Genomic DNA, 14,434 nt, shown 5'->3' with positions numbered 1-14,434 from the left:
AATGGCCCACGTTGGAGAAAGTTCGTGGAGGACTGTCTCCCGTGGGTGGGACCCCACGCTGGAGCAGGGGAAGAGTGTGATGAGCCCTCCCCCTGAGGAGGTGAAGCAGCAGAAAATAACGTGTGATGACCGTAAACCTCATCCCTGTCCCCCTTGTGCCGCTGGTGGGGCTTGGTGGAGAAATCCGGGAGTGAAGTTGTGCCTGGGAAGAAGGGAGGGGTGGAGGGAAGGTGTTCTGAGATTTCGTTTTATTTCTCATTTACCTTACTCTGGTAGATTTGTAATAAATTGAACTAATTTTCCCTAAGCTGAGTCTGTTTTGCCCGTGACGGTAATTAGTGAATGATCTCTCCTGTCCTTATCTCGACCCGCAAGTTTTTTGTTATATTTTTCTCTCCCCGTCCAGCTGAGGATGGGGGAGAGATAGAACGGCTTTGGTGGGCACCTGGCGTCCAGCCGGGTCAACCCATCACACAAGTAAAGCAAAAACCATGCACACACAAGCAAAGCAAAAGGAGGAATCCATTCCCCACTCCCCATGGGCAGGCAGGTGCTCATCCATCTCCAGGACAGCAGGGCTCCATCACATATAACGGGGACTTGGGAAGACGAACACCATCACTCCAAACATCCCTCCTTCCTTCTTCTTCCCCCAGCTTTACATGCTGAGCATGATGTCCTGTGGTCTGGAATCTCCCTGGGGTCAGTCGGGGTCAGCTGTCCCGGCTGTGTCCCCTCCCGACTCCTTGTGCCCCCCCAGCCTCCTCGCTGGTGGGGTGAGAAGCAGAAAACCCCTTGGCTCTGTGCAAGCACTGCTTAGCAACAACTGAAACATCCCTGTGTTATCAACACTGTTCGCAGCACAAATCCAAAACATAGCCCAGTACCAGCTACTATGAAGAAAATTAACTCTCTCCCGGCCAAACCCAGCACATTCTGTCATCTTTGATGTAAAGCTGCAGCTACCACTGGATCAATAAGACAGGCAGGGAAAAGCTTTTGCCCCTGATATTTTCAGTATATTAAGCACCCGGCTTCTCAGCTGCCTCTAGGAAGCTTCTTGAATGGGTGAAAGATGTGTGTGCCCTTAGACTGCCACAGGAGAGGTAAAAAAAACAAACCATAAAACCAAAACAACTTCTGTGCATGATTCAGAAACTGGGGTTTGGGAACTTTAGGGAGAGGTATTACGCAGCACTGAGAACCTGGCAATTTCAGGAGAAAGGCAACAGCTTAGTTGGAGCTTTTGATTTTAAGAACTGCCCTCAAGTACCTAAAATGGTACCCAGGCTATTGAGTCCTTTCATGGATGTATGTCAAACTCTTGGATAACCAAAGCTTTAATTACTCCAGATTGAGCCACACAACCTGTTCAGAGAAGGAGCTGACTGATACATGGATTGTATGGCACTCATGACATTACTATTGTACCAGCCTGTAGGCATTACTGATAAGAAATGCTGATAATAGTAATAATTGCTATTGTATCTGTCAATTTTTACAATGGAACAATACAGTTGGTAACAAACACTTCATTAATTTGAACCACAGCTATTACTTCAAGTTGCCAGCTACACAATTTTTTACTGGAACTCCCCGCTAAGCTAAACTTAGGCATTTCCAGTATTGCAGCTCTCTGCTTTAGATGTTTTGCAATCTGTCTTTTCACAATAAAAGATCTCAGCTGCTAAAAAGACAAACATCAGATTATGACTTGATACCTACCTGACATCCACTTGTTCTTTCACATATCCCACAGTTTTATGCTCTGTAATCCATTCTTCCTTTCCTCACATCAGGGTGAAGTGGAGCAAACCTGCATTATGGTCCTTTCTGGACCATGTTAATACACACATCATCAAGCCTAACAGAAAAAAAAAAAAGAAAGAAAAGAAAAAAGATTTGGGGTAGGGCTAAATGAATCTTGCACGCAGGTTAAGATCTGAAATTTGATTTTTCCAAACTGAGCTGTTGCACCTCATAGGTAGTTAATATATTTGCTGACTTTCAAAGGAACTCTGTTAGTTCCCTTTCTGCATCCCATGGACATGGCAGATTCTTGAACACCAGAGAAACATTAGCTAGATGAATGTCACCAAAGACATGGGGAGATCAAACACCTTCATATTTGTACAAGGAGGAATCTTCTCTCCCCTGGTGGCAGGATAGAATAGAATAGAATAGTGGAGTGGAGTGGAGTGGAGTGGAGTTGGAAGGGACCTACAACCATCATTAATCCAACTGCCTGACCACTTTGGACTGACCAAAAGTTAAAGCATGTTGTTAAGGGCATTGTCCAAATGTCTCTCAAACACTGATGGGCCTGGGGCATCGATCACCTCTCTAGGGAGCCTGTTCCAGTGTTTGACCACCCTCTCGGCTCTGGAATTGAACCCTGAGGAACATCACTGGTGACCCACTGGTTGCCAGCCAGATGTAGCCCTAATTGATGGGGTCTATTGATGTAGGATCATCGATCAATTGTAGGAGCCCATTTGTGGTTTAAGGACCGCTACCTCACCCTTCTTCCATGATTTAGGAACCTTGACAGGATGGGGCAACATATAATTATGGGTGCCACGTGCATTCGGAAAACAGAATGCAAGATCGCATTTGATTCAGAAAGTCTTAGGTGTGCCAACATATGAGGCAGCATTAGCCTGCACAAATAAGTTAGAGTTTAGTATTTCCACAGGAGTACAAGCTGAATACCTATGGACTCCATAACCAGTTCCCACATTTGGAAAATGTCCAAATGAGCGGCGTATCAGACTCAAAGTGCCTTCCTCTGCTTGCTATTTCAGACTGGTAAAAAATCGATTCAGTGGATTGTGTAGGCTGCTTCCTTTTTTACTGCAAGTCAGTAAAATCTTTTTAATGCATTCCTCTTTCCTACAGCCATGTAGGCAGCAGTAAAAACTTCAGTAATAAATGATGCTATGAATTTCAACAACACAGGTAACTGAAGGATATAATCAGAACAGCCAGCCACAAAACATACCCCAAAATCTCCATAAACAGGGGCTTCTGAAAACAGCACACACAAAACAAAACAAACAAACAAAAAAGTGCTAATTAAGTTGAGTAAGCCAGAACAAAATACAGATAAACAAAATAAAGCATGATTTATAACAATGCAATATATAGGAGGAGAATGCAAGCTGTATCCATAAGTAATTATTTGGGACTTATAACCCCTGTTCCTCCTTTTTCTTTTCTGGTTATTCCTGCTTATGTGGTGCAAGATGTTAGAGGAATGAGAAGCAGGATCAGTGCTACTTCTTGGAGTTTACAGCAGCAAGCAGGAAAGATTGCCGTGGTAGGGACTGGAAAAGGTTCTAATGTTTTACTGCAGACTTCTGATGTGGGGCTGTTCAGCCAAACTGGTGCTATGGAGAAGACACTGTACTTTCCATGGGTCTGAAAGAATTTGAGATCTCCTGATGGACATACCTGTAAAGCTTCACGCTAGTTGCCTATGCCTAAAATAGGCTTTAATCTTTCTGCTCCTCTGCGGTGTTACGAACCCAAGGTTGGCATCTATCAACAAGCACAACAGGATGTCGTCCAGTGCGTTTCAATCTGTAAAGGGGGCTTATAAGGAAGATGTAGAGAGACATTTTACCAAGGCTTGTAGTGACAGGACAAGGAAAAAGAGTTTTAAACTGAAAGAGGGTAGATTTAGATTGAAAATAAGGAAGAATTTTTTACAGTAAGGGTGATGAGAGAGTGGAACATGTTGCCCAGAGAACTTGTGGATGCCCGATCATTTTTGTTGGTCATTGATCAAGCTGACAAATGTAAATAGCAACAAATTTGTGTAAAAGTATAAGAGAACATCCCTTAAACTCTTTATAGCTCTCATAAAAGTTGATTACAAGACCACTGCAAAAAAACTGAGATGTGGCACACCATATGCATAAAACCTGAATCCTAAGCACGCTGATCCATATTCCCCTCCAGTTCAAAACATTGGAACTGTTGTTGCTTCCTGGGACTACTTGATGACCATGAGCTTTCTCTTTTCTGCTATGAACTGAAGATCATGTTTGAGGGAAAAGATCACCAGTGGCATGTAGCTTAATCCGAACCTTCCTCCAGAGCCACACAGCAGAGTCACGCTGTTGGAGCAATAGCAATGCTGGCAAGGACTTTTAGTAAGAAATCTTGAGAAATTCTTCATTGCACTTTGTTCATGGTCCTGAACACTGGTCTAGAAAAGACTCAGGTGCGCAAGGCTCTGATAAATAGTGTTTTAGTGGAGCAGCTGATGTGGCACAGAGCTGATGCTCACCATATTCTCTCCAGGTGTTCCCCATTATTTGGGTGTGCTCCACTGGCTAACCAGCACTGTGTTGAGACGTCCTCTGGGTAATGACACAGCAAAGGCGGTTTCAGTTTGTGCTACTTTGCAGAAATTTCTGAAAGATTAAGTAATGTAACCTAGTGGAGGTCAGTAAAGACATAATGTGTGAAAAAGCTGGAAGTTCAGAGGAAAAAACTCTATTCTGACTGAAAGATTTCTCATGCTCATGCCTAGCAACTTGCTGCTGCACACCACTCTAGGTGGTCACATAAGAAGCTGTGCTATGGAGGCCGTGTTTGCCTGAGCTATCTATGCTGAAACACAGATATAAGGTTTTACAGTATGAACAGATGGGTGGCATTGACAGAATTGTATCCTCGCATCTTCATGTGATGTAACGTGTTCTTTCATAATAAGAGATCTTATCTACTGCCCCCCAAAAAGCATCAGCGTATGACTCAAGATTTGCAGCACAGACTTGCTGAGTTGAGAGAGTGATATAATCTCTTTTCTGTCACACCATGTTACACCCTTTTTGGCTAGTACAGCTGATTATGCCCTGTTTTGGTGATAACTGCACCCACAATCGTGGGGTGGATGCTTTAACCCCTTGAAGAAATTATGGGAACACACGGAAGCTTTTTCCCACCAACCTTCCCTCGCTTGTAACAACTTAAACTCTTAAGAAAACCTTGCATTATTTCTATTTACTTCATTCCGACTTGCTTTTCAAAGCACTAGATGACCATACTTCTATCTAAATCAGACCAGAAGTTCCCTGTCACAAATTCAGTGCTGAAGAGGCACTACATATGTGGCTCTGCATGTCTGAACAAGGCAGTTAAGAATGTCAAGCTGAAGGAGAACCATCCCAGTGCCATGGAACTCAAAACATATTTGAAAGTCATTGGAGCCAAGCTATGAATACTATGTCACAGGAATAGGGAAGAGAAGAACAAAATATACAAAGAATGCATATTCCTTGTGGCATGGTAGTTCGTGGGAACTATTACTACATATTGCAAGTGGGGAAGGAAACCTCATTCAGTACCCAAACTGTCTGACTTTATTTTTCAAGTTTCTCTCCAGCTCAGGCAGCACAGCAAAGAAAACAGGCATTCACCTAACACTTTGCTTCCTGGGGTATGTTAACATGGAATAACTTCTAGTACTGTTAATAGGATAAATGGAAGATAAGCTGAGAAAGATGCTGGGTACAAAAGTTATGGAGACGTCCGTACTCACACGCTTAAAGTTGCTGTATAATAGAAAAGATTTTGCAGCATTAATGGGGAAGTGATTTCTCTCTTGTTTCTCACACCTCAAACTTCACAATGCTTGACAGCAATTACCTTGCTGCTACAACAGAGGACAGAAAGGGAAGAGATAATAAAGAATCACATACCACCTCTACGTAAAACCTACACATAAAATGAAATGCATGACCACTTAGTCCCACAGGAAGCATTACTCTCAGAACAAGAAGTAGGAAATTCAGCAACTGAAAGCTTTATTAGTCTACATAACTTTCTCTTGTGTTATCCTGTTCCATTTAGAGAGTAGCTGTTCTACAAACTCAAACACCTGAAAATCAAGAAACAGTTAAAGTATTTCAAACTCAGTCGTGTGAAGAATTGAAAACAGAGTTAAGGTTGTGCCCAGATCTTTCCATTATTTGAATGATGTCCTAATTTACCAGTCCCTTTCTTCCTCCCTTTCCCCCTGCATACACAGACACTCTTACTTTATTTTAGAATTGCAGTGAACAGAATTTGTCTACATTTTCCCTATGAGGCCAAATATTTAGGTTTAGACTCATCATACTTAACCTTAAGTGTCTAACTTCAGTTAACTGCCTCTGTTAAGAGGCCAGTTAGACTCTCCCTGCCCAGTGCAATGAGACAGACACTTTGAGTGGGTGATTCAATTTTCTGTGGCCATAGCTTACCCCATACAGATTATTACACTGTCTCAAAATTTGGATCCTTTCAGTCTCTTGGCCAGGATCTTGGCATTACACTTTCACCTCCCTACCATCAAATAACAACTGCTTTACTCCAGGTAATCTCCACAGCAAGAGAATCCCTATTTTCTGCTACTACATATAATCTATGCAAACAAGCACAGATATGAGTTATGGCTGAGTATTTGAAAGTTTACATGCAACGCTGTCCTCTCTACACAAAAGGGTCAGAGAGAGGCTGAAATCCCTTAGAAATTCTTGACTCTTCCACATGGTCCTGTTTCACAGCATTGCTAAACTGACCTCTTGCCATCCCATTCATTAACTGCTTACGTGTACCTGGAATATTCTCAGCTCATTTCCACTTTACATTGCCAATTTGTGAGGCAGAGAGGGGTTAATATTGCATACTTCTTAATTTCTTAGTCCTTGGTTTTCAGAAATAGCCATAACTACTTCCTTTCCTAATCTTCAGAAAGCGATGCTCTAGCGAAGATAGTATTTGGAAAAGGCCAAAGAAACAGCCTCTCAACTCTAAATAATTTTTAGCAAATGCAACAAAAACCATTGGAATTATGAAAGGAGAGGAACAAAACCAATCTCAAATGATACGGTATAGAAGGTGAGACATGGTTCTCACTGGTGATGGGAAGTCAGCAGAGAGCCTTGGCAAGGGTGGTGATTATGTTGCCGTCACAGCAGTGGCAGGGAGGGAGAAGTGCAGAAAAACCTGGAATCACTCATGTCCTTAAAGCAAATCTTGAGAGAAACTTGTGACAGCGTCCACAGTAACTGCACATATTGTCCTGGAGAGGAAGACAAAGAGATGTACATGCCTCTCTTTTTCCTATGCAGGGCAGGAACTGTGAATTTCAAGAGATGGAGCAGCCAGTAATGACTTCCTGCATGTGGAGCTTATAGTCCGTGTCCACACTCTGTGTAGACTCACAGATATAATTTGTAGAAAGCTTTGTCTGTGATCGTATTTGGAGAAAATTGGTTATTACAACTTGCCTCATAAGATCCACCCAGCCTTCCCCTCTGAGGTGTGTCAACAGGTACAGACAAGTCACATCAAATAGTAGGTGCAAATACATTGCACAACGCTATAAATTATCTTTCCGAGAAGTTGCTTCTATAACAATATGGGCATAACATGTGCTTCTTTCACCAGATCTCAGGAAAGGTACTTCCTCTCTTTAAGTACTACATCAGTGAGAGCAAACGTAGTATTTCTTTGCACCTACTAGGTTCCTACAAAGAACAGCCAAAAATCATATTGTTCTACAAAATTTAAATACATACATATATGAACTACAGTCGTATTGGTTCTTGACTTTTCATTTGGAGAAAAACACTGGAAACATCACCCGAAAATTTGCTAGGTTCTTTTAGCTTTCAATTGTGCAATAAACATAGCATTTCTCTGATCTACCAAGTAGCCCTCCCTCTATAGTTTTGAATTAATCTTTCTGTAGAATGGGCAACCAACTCTTTGCACAATCATCTAGAAGAGATTTCCCCAGTCTTGTACAAGACCACTATTTTTTTTAATTTCACTACTGGTAATTCCTTGACTGATATAAGTTTGTTTTTTTCATTTTCAGAGGTGCACCACAGCATTGGCTTGCAGACATCGTTGCTCTCCTGTGGCTTTTCCCCCTCTTGTTGCTTGTAGGTGATTATCAGACAGTAGCACTGTCCCTCTCAAGACATCATTAATGAAAACAGCACTTAGGATTTTATTCCAGGATTTGGAAATTTATCGTCTTCTTTCTCAGCAGTTGAATTCCCGTGTGAACTCAGCCAGATCATGTTAGAATCATAGAATATCTGAAGTTGGAAGGGACCCATAAGGATCATTGAGTCCAGCTCCCCTCAGTTCACAGAGAGAAACTCTGTGCCCATGTATACAGACTCTAGACGCTCTCTGTGAACGAGTTATCTTCAGAGAGGCTGAGCTCATATCGCTCTAGACTTCAGTCTTTCAGGTAACTCAGGCATTGGAAGAAGTAAAGCCGCATGACGTTTTCCTGGGCTAATACAGCCAATGTGGCAGCACTGCAAATACTTTTTTAAAAAAAGGCATATTAATATTCACTTACACTAAAGGGTGCTCAGGCAGTATATACAGGATACTGAATGTGCAGACTGTAGAAAAAGTACCTTTAATTTTAGCAGCTTCCTTTGCTCTGTTTGTGGCTGACCAATAGAGAATGACCTGAAAATGAAGGATGGAAAAACATGACTACGAAACCATAACAAAAAAAGGAAGACTTAAGCATAGTAGTAGGTAACCATAAGTATTTTTAATTCATCTTTATTTCACTATATTGCAAGTAGATTATTTCCTTTAACAAACTAACCTCTTTTTATCGTCTACAGGTTTAAGGATTATGCTGTATGGTGGCATAGATATAGAAAGTGCTCCATGGCACCTCTCTGTCTCAAAAAAGGATGATGTGAGCATCAGAATAGTTCAGATACAATGAATGAATTCATTCACTTAGCTTTAGCTGTCTAAAAATTCATAATCTAAATTATTTATTTATTCTTGCTCTATAACAATTTGAGAAAAATGGACAGCGTAAACTACATCTAGAGTTGACTGTCTCGCTTCATTGAGAAGAGAACCTAGACACTAGCTTAGACTAGTGCTTAACTTCATAAAGCTGAGCAAGATGAATCCTATTCAATGAGTCCTTCAGTGTTAGGGTTGATGATAATATTCTCTCTCTAAACAGTCATTGCTGAAGGCAGCACAAGTTTAAGATTTAAAGAAAATTAAAGCACTTGAGATCTACTCAGGTTTTCTTTGTACTCCTTTCATTTGTTATGGACAGTGACCAACTTACCTCTTCCTCTTCTCTTTCATAAGTGAAATAACAGAGTTCTTTAAGGAATTGTACTTTCGGCTCTTATCACAACCTTTTCTTTTTTATTTGAATGATTGAAACAAATTTCAGAAAAAGTCTGAAGAAGCAATCGAAATAGAAAAGCAAACAATTAAAATAACCTTTTGCAGAATTACTCTCTTACAATTATCTCTTACAATTCCCAATGTGCATTCACCGTCCCTCACTTTTAGTAATGAGTCTACATGATTCTTCTTTTTTCTCCCCAAGGGAGGAAGAATATTAAAATCACGATCAGGTTATTCAACCAATCTCAACCAAGAATTGGCGTGTTGCACACTAAGAATTGTCTTACAAAATCCTAGACACCCACTCACCCTGTGAGAATAATGTATTCAGTTTTATTTGAGGGAAATGAGGGGGAGCAAAGCAGGGCCACATAATTCATTCTGTCAGTTAGGAACCATTATCAAGATTAAAAGGGAGGATCTATATTTTGTCGCTGGACTGGTTCCTTGCACAACCTGTGCCTAGCACCTACTAGGTTACCTAATTGCCTTGTTTCACCTGAAGTGGCTGGATCTACATTTCATCACACCTTGTCTTTTCTTTTAGGATCGTCTTCCTTCTGCTTCCCTGCTAAGGTGAAAGAAGCAGAAATGGGAAATTAATGTTAGCTCTTATGTTAGCCAAACCACACAAATCATTCTTGCTTGCCAAACAGAATTTATCAGGTTAACAGAGACTTTGGGTTGCAGCTGCATTTGGAAATGTAAATTTGTCTAGATGGCCTAGGTATAGGTCAACTTACTTTGCGTCCTCAGGCCCGTAAGTGCAACTAGCTCTGGAAATCGCATGGATTTATTAACTGCAACTTCAGTGTTGTAAAACAAGGCTACAAATCAAACATTCAACGGCGTATAAATCACAGACAAGTTACCTTCATCTGTGCCTTTGAATATGTATAACAATAATCTATATCTGTTGAGAGCTTCTTACACATTGATATGGAACCATAAAAATAATTATATAATTATAATTCCTGTATGGAAGAAGTGTAGTGGTCAACATACAAAGAACAGATAATAAAATTCAATAAACCAATATAAGTAGTGTTAAGTTTAGCATACATAAGTGAATGTTGCATTGCAGTACCTCCTTTAAGAGGGTTATTATATGAGAAACATCTTCATATAAGGGCTGGAAATGGTCATATGTTGTTGCTCATGCTCAGGCACAAAACGAACAGTTGCGCATTGTTCAGTTAAGCTCAAAGTTTTCTGTATCCTACTTACCTATAATCAAAGTTTCTTATTTTTCAAACAGAATTTTCAATTGTCTTCTCCAAACCCAACATTTAAAGAATCTATAAGGTTAAAATTGTTAATTTTATCTATAAACGTAATTTAATATAGAAAAAACATTTTCAGCCTCTTTCTTTTTCATTTGCTTATTTGAGACGAAGATAGGACATTTTGGCTTTACTCCTCTGGTACTGTCTTCAGCCAGTGCCACTCACCCATTCCTCCCTCCCTTTCTGTCCTGTCCCCATTCCCTTCCCCTTCTCCATGCCTAATTATCTTCAGACCAAGAGTACCAACCAGACAGAGGGAGATAGATAATCTTGGGATTACTATCTAAGGAGGACTGCATGGTCCCTAAGGTTTGCGGGCAATTTTTAATCCACAGTGCATAGTCCAGGAGGGCCAGATGATCCCCCCAGTTCAGAGAAACCAGGGAAAGCAGGTTTGGACCAGGAGACAAGAGGACTTAGACTTGGTACGTAAACAGGGTATTTAACTTCTGAGATGTGCAGAATAAGTACGAGTTGGGAAAGTCGGTAGCTCTACCCACACGAACACACCAAAGAGCACTCCCACCGCCTGAGTTTGGAAACATGCCATGGGAAATATCCAGACACGCACCATTCCCTTCTGTAGCCTTGTTTTCATGAAGGGCCCCCCAGGTGTACAGACTCAAATGAGAGTGCTAGCAAAACCCAGAAACCCCTTGATCAGAATAGCTGGCCCCCCTAGAGCTTGGATGCCCCCCCCAACCTTGGATGCCCACAGGAGATGGGACCTTGGGACCGAGGTTGAAATGTCTCTAAGAACCTGAAATGTGACAGTGACCCAGTCATCAGTGTGTTCTTCGAATGTTAAGAAAGTCCTTGCTTCCACATTCATATGAATGAAAATCTTGAAATGAAGCGGGTGAAACTACTGTGCTCCTCAGCAGGGTGAAGCATCGAGGGGTTTTCCCTCAATGCTTAATGTTCAGGAACTTATTTGAACCATCACCGTTACAAAACTGTATACTGCAAAAGCAACTGAGCATGTGGGACAGCATATACTGCAAATAGAATCGATTATTAGAATCAGCAATGTACGAGTTACAGCTCCTATTAAACTGCCACAAGCAGATTCATACCTACTAGGGTAAAATTTTTTATTTCATGGATGTGCTGCCAGGGTCCTTATGATAATGTTTAAATGTAAGCTGTTCTATGTACAGTTTATGCTTAGCTTTTTACCTACAGCATTAGGAACACAGGATGGAAAGTTTGACAGGTCTCAAACAGTCATTAGAAAAAAACATTTATAAATTATGACAAATACTTTTATATTTGCTTGCACAATCCCTGCATAGCTTCCATGGATCAACTGTGCAGTATTTTATTTTTCTTTTCTGATGTCATCAGATCAATTAGCTCAAGAATCTAATTATTTGATGTAGATACTCAGTTGCTCGAAGTCTAGGAACCTGTCCTCACTTATGATTATTTCTGCTTACCAGATTATTTCATGCTTGCTTGTTTTTGTTAGAAGATTATTTTATGCTCTTCATTGAAAGATGACCTGTACTATTGAAAGAGAAAGTGGCAAAAGTACAGGAGTTTAACTATTTCCAGTTGATTTTTACTTCAGCTTTTACAAATTACTGGTCAGCAAAAGGTAACAAAGAGAAACTGTTCTTTGGAGGTTTTTTAGGGTATGCATAATTTAAAACTCTCTAAGCAAAACAGAAGGGAAAAAGGTTTTGGTAAAAAGCCAAAAAAAGCATCCTTAAAACATAAAGAAATGTTACAACTGAGGCAGACAAAGCAGCTACCGAGGTAAGCAAAAGTATTGCCCAGACTCAAAAAGAACTGGGAAAATTATAGTGCCTGATAAGAATAAAGAACAGGAAAACAATGTGGGCTTAAGAAGGTGAATTTTCATGTGCATCTGAAGTATCCCATCTCCCGGTCCCTGAGATTCCCCGGACAGCTGCCATGGAGAGAAGGGATACCGTGAACTTCCATGTAAATATTTGGGGAGAAACAACGTATGCGTAAAAGAATCCAGTTTGTCCTCACAGATACCCTCGTGGTGCGTCCCTTTTCTGTTGTCAGCAAGGACTCATGGACCAACTGACGTTACATCCTACGTCACATGGATCAGAGTGTATATGGTGAGTCCTTCACCGAATTTCAGGCACAGGACCTCGGTCCATTTCTTTTCAGCTCCACATCCTTGAGCTGCTGGATCAAGAGCTATCCTCTCCCAGCTGAAACTAGCTCATTGAGGGCCAGACCCTGGATCTTTAGCTGGATTTCTGGATTACTGTTACACAGGTTAACCAGATGGAATGCTTTTTTCTTCTGTCCCTATAGACACCAGGTTCTAATACGGTATTTTCTTTAGGTGTACCACGATCCGCCTGCAGGATTAACCTTGGGAGGACATAGATTGCATTTTAAAACCACATTTCCTAAGTGTTTTGCACCAGCCCAGTGTGATGGATATTAGTGGATATCATGCAAGTATTGCATTTTACTTCTCTTAATTGCTCCTAATCCTTGATTAGACAAACAGAGGCCTTGGACTATGCCTGTGGGATACTTCTGAAAATCCAAGTGGAGTACTAATTGTTTAATCTTAGCCCTGGGAAGCTACTAGGTGCTTATATACTGATTGATCACAGATTATAAACCTAAGGAGGCAGTGATGCCAGACACACAAACCACTCCACAATATATTGGCTGGCCCAATGCTGCAAGTGCTGGGTTTTAGGCATGAAACATAAAGCCTGACAGCAGCTGGGATTACCTGGAGATCTGGATCTTGAAGTATGACCTTCTATACAGCAGGATCTCCCAGCGTCCTGGGACAAAATGCATTTTCAGTGGTGGTATCAGCACTTGCTATTCTATCGTGAGCCCCGCAGTTCTGGGTATTTTTCTTAACAGTTCCATTCCCAGCAGTCACAAAAGTAAAAAAAAAAACCAAACCAAACAAAAACCTGTATTCATGGAGTGGAGAGAAGAGGGAAAAAAAGGTGCCTTATGTTTCCTCAGAAAAGCTTGCAACTTTGACCTTTGTGCATAAGAGGAACTCAGAAATTGGTGAGTGGTGGAAGAAGGTTTTCTTGGGGCAGGGGTAGCAGAGGGGGAAAGAATGCGTTTCCTTTGAAGTTCTTAAAATGTTCTTTCAATTTTTAAAATATTGTTGGTATTTGTAGGATTAAAAAAGCCCTATACTCTTAGTTTAACTCTGAACCTTGAATTTTGGGTTTGACAACCTGATTTTAGACGTATTCTAGAAAAGGTCCCTTTGTCCTGCATAAGTGGGACCCTCTTTTGAAAGGAACATCCCTGGGTTTGCACAACATTCATGAGCCAGCTTAAAACAGGTTAAGAAATTACAGTTTTACCACATCAGCCCTGAAAGCCAACACCTCCTGCAGTCACCGTGATGTTGCCAATACTTTTCCGCAGTGGATCGGGTTTTGATGCCCTGCCAGTGTCACACCATAGGGAACCTATGGACCCAAAGATGGCCCAGCCCCATGTCACCTCACCCTTTACTTCCCATTCTCCTCCCCTCAGCCAGGACCTTGATCTAAGTACTCATGTGCAGAATTTCTATTCAGAGCTTTGAAAATATTCCCCTCTTTTTTTTTTTTTTTTTTTTTTCCCACTGCAGGCTCAGAGCTTAGACACAGCAATAAGCTGTGAAAAGCGGATCGAAAATGATCGTGGACCCTCAAGAATTCACACTGGTTACTCATGCCCTGAGCTACTTCTGTATTTGCTACACTAACTCATTCTCCAGATGGAGCCTTATGTAGGCTGCATCGCAGATATTAAAGTAAGGCATTTTTGCAAGGGAGATTAAAACAGGGCAAGCAGGGAGTGTGCTGAGGAAGCAATGGGTCAAAAGGAGCAGATCTCACTGCCTTGGTCAGACATGAGAGAAAAGGACTAGTTTCTTTGCCCTTTTCTTTCCTGTGTCATTTGAAAAATACATCACAGCTTGTAAGTAAGTC

Source organism: Haliaeetus leucocephalus, unplaced genomic scaffold (assembly GCF_000737465.1).
Source record: "Haliaeetus leucocephalus isolate CR32 unplaced genomic scaffold, Haliaeetus_leucocephalus-4.0 Scaffold173, whole genome shotgun sequence".
In the NCBI taxonomy this organism is placed as follows: Eukaryota; Metazoa; Chordata; class Aves; order Accipitriformes; family Accipitridae; genus Haliaeetus; species Haliaeetus leucocephalus.
Note: the sequence above shows the minus strand (reverse complement) of the source record.